The 10,157-nt window shown below is 39.0% G+C and overlaps 1 pseudogene; it reads left to right on the forward strand.

Moving 5' to 3' along the window:
• Positions 1 to 7,614: 7,614 nt before the first annotated feature.
• On the forward strand, positions 7,615 to 8,082 carry LOC102727020 (large ribosomal subunit protein eL22 pseudogene; annotated as a pseudogene).
• The last annotated feature ends 2,075 nt before the right edge of the window (positions 8,083 to 10,157 follow it).

Consider the following 10,157-nt stretch of genomic DNA (forward strand, 5'->3'; position numbering starts at 1 on the left):
TAGGCAGTTAGATAGACATGAGCAGGAGGGAAAACAGAAGAATGCCAGATGGACAATTGTCAAGGACCACCCAGTCTGTGCCAGAGATTGCCCCATCTCCCTTAGATCAACACCTCTGCCAATTTAGCACAGACTGATAAGCAGAAGATATGGGCTACAGGGACTTCCCCAACTTTGGAGCATATGCACTTAAGAAAGACCTTGTTCACTAGTAACCCTAAAGCTATTACAATATCATTATAATACCATTTGCATTGCAATGGGCCTCCCCAGTGGGTTGTGCTTAGGCACTCATGGGGAGATGACTAGCACAGATTTGCCTAAGAGGTTTGAGGGGAGGGAACCAAGGTAGGTCCAAGTGTGGAGTAACAATAACAAGATGGGAGGACAGAGACCAAATAATCCCCCATAAAAGAATGCAATGAAAAACTCAGTATGCAGCCACCATCCTCAGATCAGTCCTCTCCTCTGTCCCTTTTGTCATTTTTTGCTAAATAAAAACCTTTGCAACTTTCACTCTCTATCAGTTCTCTTGACTGAATTCTTTCCTTCAAGAAGGTAAGAACCAAGGAATTCCACAATCTACCACCCGGTAACAATACTACAAAGCTGTAGTAATCAAAACAGTATGATACTGGCACAAAAACAGACATAGGTCAATAGAACAGAATAGAGAGCCCAGAAATAAACCTGTAATTATATGGTATGGTGAATTAATCTTCAACAAAGGAGACAAGAATATGCAATGGGAAAAAGACAGTCTCTTCAACAAATAGTGTTGGGAAAACTATACAGCTGCAAAAAATGAAACTGGACCACTTTCTTACACTGTACACAAAAATAAACTTAAAATGGATAAGGACCTAAATGAGAGACATGAAACCATAAAAATCTTAGAAGAGAGCACAGGCAGTAATTTCTTTGACTTTGGCAGTAACAACATATTTCTAGATATATCTCCTGAGGCAAGGGAAATAAAAGCAAATATAAACTATTAGGAGTACATCAAAACAAAAACCTTCTGCACAATGAGGGAAAAAATCAACAAAACTAAAAGAAAACTTTTGAATGGGAGTAAATACTTGCAAATGACATATCCCATATAGAGTTATATCCAAAATATATAAAAAACTTAAACAGCTACACCAAAAAAACCCAAGTAATCCAATTTAAAAATAGAGAGAAGACACAAATAGGCATTGCTCCAAAGAAGACATCCAGACGGTCAATAGACACATGAAAAGATGCTCAACATCTCTCATTATTGGGGAAATGCTAATCAAAACCATAAGATACCACCTCACACCTGTCAGAATGGCTAAAATCAAAACACAAGAAACAACAAGTGTTGGTGAAGATGTGGAGGAAAAAGGTATCCTTATGCACTATTGGTGGGAATGGAAACTGGTGCAGTACTGTGGAAACATTATGGAGGTTCCTAAAAAAATTAAAAATAGAATTACCATATGACCCAATAATTCCACCACTGGGTATTTACCCAAAGAATACAAAAATACTAATTTGAAAAGATACATACACTCCTATGTTTATTGCAGCATTATTTACAATAGCCAACATATGGAAGCAGCCCAAGTGTTCTTTGACTGTTGAATGGATAAAAAGAGGGTGCCTGGGTGGCTCAGTTGGTTAAGCGACTGCCTTTGGCTCAGGTCATGATCCTGGAGTCCCGGGATTGAGTCCCGCATCGGGCTCCCTGCTCAGCGGGGGGGGTCTGCTTCTCCCTCTGACCCTCTTCCCTCTCGTGCTCTCTGTCTCTCATTCTCTCTCTCAAATAAATAAATAAAATCTTAAAAAAAAAAAAGAATGGATAAAAAGATGTCTCTCTCTCTCTCTCTCTCTCTCTCTCACACACACACACGAATATTATTCAGCCATGAAAAAGAATGAGATTTTGTCATTTGCAACATGGGTGGATCTAGAAAGTATAATGCTAAGTGAATTAAGTCAGTCAGAAAAAGACAATACCATATGATTTCTTTCATATGTGGAATTTAAGAAACAGCAAACAAAGAAAAAAGAGACAAACCAGAAAACAGACTTGTAACTATTGAGAACAAGCTGATGACTACCAGAGAGGAGGTGAGTGGGGGAAGGGTGAAATAGGAGAAGGGTTTAAGAGTACACCTTTCTTGATGAGCACTGAGTAATGTACAGAATTGTTGAATCACCATATTATACGCCTGAAACTATTATAACACTATGTTAACTATACTGGATTTAAAAAAAAAGACAGATTGGCAAAGTGGATTAACAAACCAACCTGATCCAACAATATGCTGTTTTACAAGAAACTCACTTCAAATATAAGGACATAGGTGTATTGGAAGTAAAAGGATAAAAACCTTCATTTAAACAGGAGGGGTTCTATCAATATCAGATCAAGTGACTTCAGAGTAAAGATTATTACTGGAAACAGAGAGGGGCATTACATAATGATAAGAGGATCAATTCAGGAAGACATAATAGACCCAAATTTGTACACACCAACAACACAGCCTCAAAATACATGAAGTGAACCCTACAGAGCTGAAAGGAGAAACATAAATTCATAATTATTGTGGGGCCTTCAACACCCATTCTCAGCAATTGATTGAACTAGTAGAAATAAATTTTGAAAAATTGTATTCATTTTTTTCCCCAAGCAAAATAGATTGGATAATATGAAAACAAATAGCCAGTGTATTTGTTAGAAATATCGTTAGCACACTCCTTCCTTTAGTAAACCTCTACTGAGCAGGTGTGAAGTGCTTAAGTTTACAGAACACATGCTTGGGTGTGGTCCGGAGCTTAAACCATCACACCCTGTGTCTGCGGCGCAGCTGCCTTGCCTTCCTGTAGGTGCTGAGGCCAATTTTTGCTCTCCGAGACCACGCAGAAAAGACTTGTGTGTGGGAAGCACTGCTTGACAGCCTCAGTGGTGCATGGAACCCACTAGCAAAACAAACTGCTATGACCCCCAGGCCTCCTCAAATCCCTGGGTGCCATAGATGCTTCATTTCTTGCCCAGGATTGTTGCTGTCCAAAAAAATCATGTGGTACTAGAAATCCCAGAAGCTTGTGATCCTCAAGAGCCCTTTCTAAGACTGCTCCAGAAAGTCACTCAAAGTTTGCAGCCTAACTCGTGCTTCCTGAGTGCAGCCATGGGGTTTTGCAGGAGGCCCACAAGGCATACCTGGTCAGCCAATTTGAAGACACCAACCTTCTTATTTAAAGCAGGAATTCTATGTAATCCACTTTACAGTCTTCTTTCTGAGTTACACCTCCACAGCAATAAGCACTTCCCTTCACCCGAGACACACCATTCCTAGCTAGATACTCATCCTTCTCTGGATGATTACCATAACCCTTCTTATAATGTGGCTGCCAGCTCTGAACACAATATTCTAGACATGACATCATGAAGTAGACATTACCATCACTATCTTCTTCTTTATCCTACCCTTAAATTCCATTATTGCAAACTTTTGGGGTACCCAAATCATCTTCTTAGTCATATCAAAATTATTGATACCAATAAATTAATATATTCTAGGTGGTGGGTATTGAGGAGGGCACGTTCTGCATGGAGCACTGGGTGTTATGCACAAACAATGAATCATGGAACACTCCATCTAGAACTAATGATGTAATGTATGGGGATTAACATAAGAATTAAAAAAATAAAAATAAATAAAAAAATAAATAAATAATAAAAATAAAAAAAATTAATATATTCTAGTGGTACTATTAAATCACTTCCCCTTCATCCTATAATTGTCATATATACACATATTCTTAAAATTTAACACACATACAATATTTAATCTCAACATAGAGCTTTATGTTTATGCACAATAAATTTCATTCTATTAGATTCAATCTGTCTAGGGTTTGGAAATCCTTTTCTCTCTTTTTTTTTTCCAACATTGATTCTTTTATTCAGAGTTTACACTTTCTATCATTGGCATATGCCTACCTAATGATGATGCCCTGGTTTTCCTGTGGAAGTATTGCTCTTCCAATAGCAATCCATTTGGTTTAGTTGGGTGGACCACCCTCCATACCCTGATGAAGGCATGTGACCCAGACAGGGCCCAGTGACACCAGCTCTGCCCACAATGTGGAAAAACACTTTCCTCCAAAGAGGATTAGAGGGAGATCCTGACTGGCAGTGTGTCCAATGTGGAGATAGCAGATCCTAGACATGGGATACAATGGGGTGCTTGTGACATTTTTTGAGCCCTGGATCCGGCATGTCTGTAGCCAAGAAGTCCTCTTCTTGTGCAGCTGTTTAAAATTGGTTTCTGTCACTTCAGCCAAGAGTCTTATTTAATAGACCATCCTTGAAAATTGTGTCACTGCAGCTTTGACAATCATTTTCTCATAAGAGGTGTTGGTGGTGACCTGGGTCCCCGGAGATTTGTTTCAGAGCTGCATTTCCGTAGGAAACATAGTTTGTATTTGTATTTCATGTGCATTTAGGGTGGTTTAGTGGCGTAGGATGGATGTGTGTGTGTGTGTGTGTGAAAATTTCCCTTAAGCGTCTAATCAGTGCTGCCACTGTTTTTATTTAAATGGCTGTTAAAGATCACTGAGGGAGATCTAGTCAAGGACAAAGCCTGCTTATTTGCCACTAAAAACCAAGTTCAAATTGACAGTAACTAACAGTATTTGGGTACCATGTTTTAGCTTTTTTTAAAATCCAGGTTATATTGCTGGTGTGAATGCAAAATGTTACAGCTGCTGTGGAAAACAGTTTGGCAGTTCCTTAAAAAGTTAAATACAAAACTACCATAGGATCCAGCAATTCCACTCAGATATTTGCACAACAGTGTTCGGGGGCATCTGGGTGGCTAACTCGGTGAAGCGTCTGCCTTCAGCTCAGGTCATGATCTTAGGGTCCTGGGATAGAGCCTTGCATCGGTCTCCCTGCTCAGCAAGGAGTCTGCTTTTCCCTCTCCCTCTGCCCCTCCCCCTGCTTGTGTGCTCTCTCTCTCTCTCAAATAAATAAATAAATCTTTAAACAACAATAACAACAATATTCATAGCAGCATTCTTTATAGTAGCCAACAGGTGGAACAACCCAGATGTCCATCAACAGGTGAATGGATAAACAAAAGGTGATATATGCATACAACAGAATATTATTCAGTGTTTAAGAGTAATAAAATTGTGATACATATGAAATATGGGTGAAACTTGAAAACATCATGTTAAGTGAAATAAACCAGACACAAAAGGATAAAAATTGTGTGATTTCACCTATAGGCAAATTTATGGAGAAAGTAGAGTAGAGATTATCAGGGGCTGGGAGGAGGGGAGGATGGGGAGTTATTTTAAGGGATACAGAGCTTCTGTTTGGGATGATAAAAAAAGTTCTGGAAGTGGATAATTGTGGTTTGTACAACACTATGTATATACTCAATGCCAATGAATTATACGTGGTTAAACGGTGAATTTTATATTATGTATATTTTCCCACAAAAATGAAAAATACAACTAGCAGACATTGGTACTTCCTCTGATCTAGCATGCATATCATTAATGAGGATTTAATATTTGTTTACATTTTTCTTTTTATGTAAAATTTACATATAATGAACTGCACAAATCTTAAGTGTACAGATTTTTGAGTTTTAACATTATCATCATCCCAGAAAGTTCCCTCAGGACTTTTCCCAGTGAAATGCTCTGATATAATTTTTAAGAACAGAATTGAGAATCCACAGCCAAGGATTTGCTTTTTTGCTTCAACCTATATTGGCTTTCCCTCTGAGTGTTGTGTAATTAGCAATCTAGTGCTGCCCCTGGATGCGGAGGAAGAGGAAAGGGTATGGAAAGCTGAGAAAAGGACACTTCTGCCTCAATGTTGGGATAGGGGGTGTGCATATTGGGGCAGGCGGAAGGAAAGAGAACACAAGTTCTGGAATTCAGACAAGAGTCAGTTTTCTATTCTCACTAAAGCAGTCTAATCAGAACTGTCTCTTGGTATATTCCCTTGTTGTCCATCTCTCCTTTGGCTCTTAGCAAAATCCCTCTCTGCCCCTCTTGGCTGAGACTTTGAGCCAACAGCCCATGGATCTCAGAGAAGTTCTGTGTTGCTGAGATTTGCATGTATAATGCTGGAAGCTGACTGGCCAGTGGCAGTTCCTCATGTGTGTGTTGTGTGAATGGACTGGCCCAACAGTGTCAGTGTAAATCTCAGGAAGATAAATCCTCCAAATAGGAGAATTGCCTTTATTCAAGTTATCTAAAGACAGTTTGTTTCTCCTCCTTCCTCCTTCTCCTTTTCCTTTACCAATTCTTTAGTTTTTTAAATTGAACCAGATACTTCTGAATCTATTACTTCATGAGAAGAATGCATGTTAATTATTTTTAAAAATTAGAATAATACAGCACAAAGAGAAAGTGCCTCTTTTTAACACCTCCAAAGAGCATATCTGGTTTATAACCCTTGAGAACTTTTAAAAATGCATATACTGAAATGTGTATGTCTCTCTGTATTTTAAAAAATTATACCAAATTATTCATACTGATCTACAACTTGCTTTTTTACCTGAAATGTATATTGATTGACTTCGAGAAAATGACTCACATAACTCAGAGAGTTTAATTTTATTTCAGGGGGTTTATCTTTTCAAAGTCATGTGGATTAATTTAAGTGTCTCAAGTAAAACTTTGGTTATAAAATGATATGGTTGGCCAAGAAAAACAACTTGGGAAGTCACAATTTTCTATCCACTGATTTTTGAACACTTTTAAGGAGACCTCCTTCTCCCAAGCCTGGTTTTAAAGAGTGCTTAAATAAGAAATCTGCTTGAGGAATTGTTCTTAGCCATTTCTTTACCGAGGGATGGGCAGAAAAGAAAATAAACAAAGCAAGGAAAAAAAACTTTGAGCTTCCTTATCCTAACAGAAGTGGAAAATTCCAACTCATAGTTATAAAATGGGAGACTAAGACCCTAATCCTGAGTTTTGTTGGAGTCTGTTTTGTATCAGATGAAATTATGTAACACGAAGTACTTTGTAATTTTCCATAAATGCTATGTATTATATTATTGTTTTAGTTATTGTTTTGGGAAGCAGTTTCAGATTGGAGACATAAACTCTGGATCATGGAATGTTGGGTGACTAGGTGGCTCCCACATGAAATTCTGAAGATGCTTCCTATTAAAAATGATAGGGCAGGGAGAACTACAGTCCATAAAAGACATTTAAGAAAAAACACCTTCGGGCGCCTGGGTGGCTCAGTTGGTTAAGCAACTGCCTTCGGCTCAGGTCATGATGCTGGAGTCCCTGGATCGAGTCCCGCATCCCTGGTCGGCAGGGAGTCTGTTTCTCCCTCTGACCATAACCCCTCTCATGTGCTCTCTCTCTCAAATAAATAAATAAAATCTTTAAAAAACAAAAAAAACCCACCTTCACTCAGAATTAACTAAATAACAGCAAGAGCTTACTGGGGCCATCTTGAAATGTTAGAATAATAAAAAGAGTAAAAACTATTTTAAATGTGAAACTCGTGTGTGTGTGTGTGTGTGTGTGTGTGTGTTGAGGGGTATAAGGTATGGATGACAGCAAGAAAAGGACCAGGTGAAAGGTTAAGAAGGGGTGATGGAGAGGAAGGGAACTTTTTTTCTGTCTCTGCTGCCACCATGGCACCCGTGAAAAAGCTTGTGGCGAAGGGGGGCAAAAAAAAGAAGCAAGTTCTAAAGTTTACCCTTGACTGCACCCACCCTGTAGAAGATGGAATCATGGATGCTGCCAATTTTGAGCAGTTTCTTCAAGAGAGAATCGAAGTGAATGGAAAAGCTGGGACTCTCGGTGGAGGGGTTGTAACAATTGAAAGGAGCAAAAGCAAGATTACTGTAACTTCTGAGGTGCCTTTTTCCAAAAGGTATTTGAAATATCTCACCAAAAAATATTTGAAGAAGAATAATCTCCGTGACTGGTTGCGCGTAGTTGCTAACAGCAAAGACAGTTAGGAGTTGCGTTACTTCCAGATTAACCAAGATGAGGAAGAGGAGGAAGATGAGGATTAAAACTCATTTATCTGGAATATTTTGTATGAGTTCTTAAATAAAACTTGGGAACCAAAAAAAAAAAAAATGAATCAAGGAGAAAAATCCTGTGATGGTTAAATGTTATGTGTCAACTTGGTTAAGCTATGGTGCTCAGTGGTTTGGCCAAACACTGATCTAGATGTTGCTGTGAAGGTATTTTGTACATGTACCCAGTATATATAATCAGTTGACTTTGAGTAAAGCAGTGTATACATCATAATGTGGGTGTGTCTCATCTGATCAGTTGAAGGCCTTAAAAAGCAAAAACTGAGGTATCCTGGAGAAGGAATTCTGCCTGAATTTCCAGCCTGCCACCTTGCCCTACACATTTTGAACTTGCCAGCCCCACAACTGCATAAGCCAATTCCTCAAAATGCAGATTTTGTTACTGACAGTGGTTCTAGAGGAAAAAAGGTTTTAAGAATGAGTTTTTTGAATTGATTTTTGGAATTTGATTTTCTAATCTGATTAGATTTAAGGGCACTAATGACTCACTTCCAGTGATAAAGACAGTCCATAGCATGATGTGGCAATAGATATATGTAAAAGATCACCGTTGGATACTTCTAATCAAAGCAAATGCGAGGTTCTGGTTCCTTCATATGCTGATGTCTGTCCTGCTGTGGGAATGGTGTCTGTCCTGCTGTGGCCTCTGTTAGTCTCCCAGATGGTCCAATGAGGGAGCCTTCTGGTGACAAAGTCTTTCATGTGTTTTTTATTAGTCCAGTCACCTTCTCAATTAGGCCTTGAGCAGCGGGATTGGATGGCACATGGAAAGTCTATAATATATCCTGGGCCTCTGCCCGTTCTTGGACCTCATGGCTGGTAAAATGTGTTCCTTGATCACATGTATTTGATACATTAGAACATTTTAGTCAAACAAATGAATATGAAATTGGCTGTTTGCTTATAACTGCACTAGACAAAGTGGGGAAAGAAAAGGAGGAGCTCAGGGCTTCAAATTCCTGGGTCAAGTGCTGCATAAATGACCTGAAATTTTCTGCATCTGCTCTGAAAGAAATTCTTACCACTTATAGCCATAGAGCTAAGATTTAGCCATAGAGGTAAGATAAAACCAAACCCAAAGTCTCATCCCTGCAAGTGGCTGAATTAAAATGCAAATCAAATTCCCAATCTCAAAGGATACAAGCTATTAAAATGAGGGCACTGACTGGGAAGGAAAGTTCTGAAATTTGGAATAGGGGTATATGGGCACATCCTAATGAATCTGGGGATTTTGAACCCCTAAATTCTGCTTGGTCTTCTTTGCCAGGAGAGCAGGTTAATCTGAGGTTAACCCTGCTTTGCTGAGAAATGCAGGCAACACCATCCCCTGTAATGGCCTCCCCAGATATAGTTTCCTTGTTAGGCATTGCTGATTCTCCTCAGGATCTGGCCCCACCAACCTTCTTTGCCTCTAAACCTATAACTAGACTTAAGTCTATTTATGAAAAGTGAGGTACAAATTGTGACCCATGAGGTGGTACACTATATTCCAAAAGAACTGCATGATTTTTCCAATTTATACAGACATAAATCTGGAGAATATGAGTAGGAATGGATATTAAGGGTGTGGTATAATAGCAGAAGAAACACAAAATTAGATCAGACTAAATGTATTGATATGTAACCAAAGCAGAGATTCTGAATTCAAAATTGTAGCTAGGGGGTTAGAAAAGTCTCTAGTCTTTTGGTTGGTAGGTTGAAATATGGACCAAAAGGTGGTCTACTGTTAGAAGGTGGAGGAAAGACAGTAAAATATCCTCCAAACTGAGAAAGCACTTTGGGACCAAAAGATGAAGTAAACCACTCCATAACATTTACACAGTTTATTCAGGGTAAATTACTGATGGGAAGATCAGGCAGATGACCATCTAGGCACTGTGCAGCTCTTCTCTGCAAAGTCTTGACCTTAAGCCCCAGATTTTAGAGTGAGGGGATGTGCAGAAGTCCTTGTAGTGAGGTCAAAGAGTATAACATTTAACAGATCTCATGATGAACATCTGTGTGCAGATGGGTGGGGGGAGGGGAAGAAACTATGTTATCTTTACTAATAATCTAAACAACTTTAGGGAGGATCAGCACAAACCTTCCTCC

Source organism: Leptonychotes weddellii, chromosome 14 (assembly GCF_054177405.1).
Source record: "Leptonychotes weddellii isolate Sample4059 chromosome 14, ASM5417740v2, whole genome shotgun sequence".
NCBI lineage: Eukaryota > Metazoa > Chordata > Mammalia > Carnivora > Phocidae > Leptonychotes > Leptonychotes weddellii.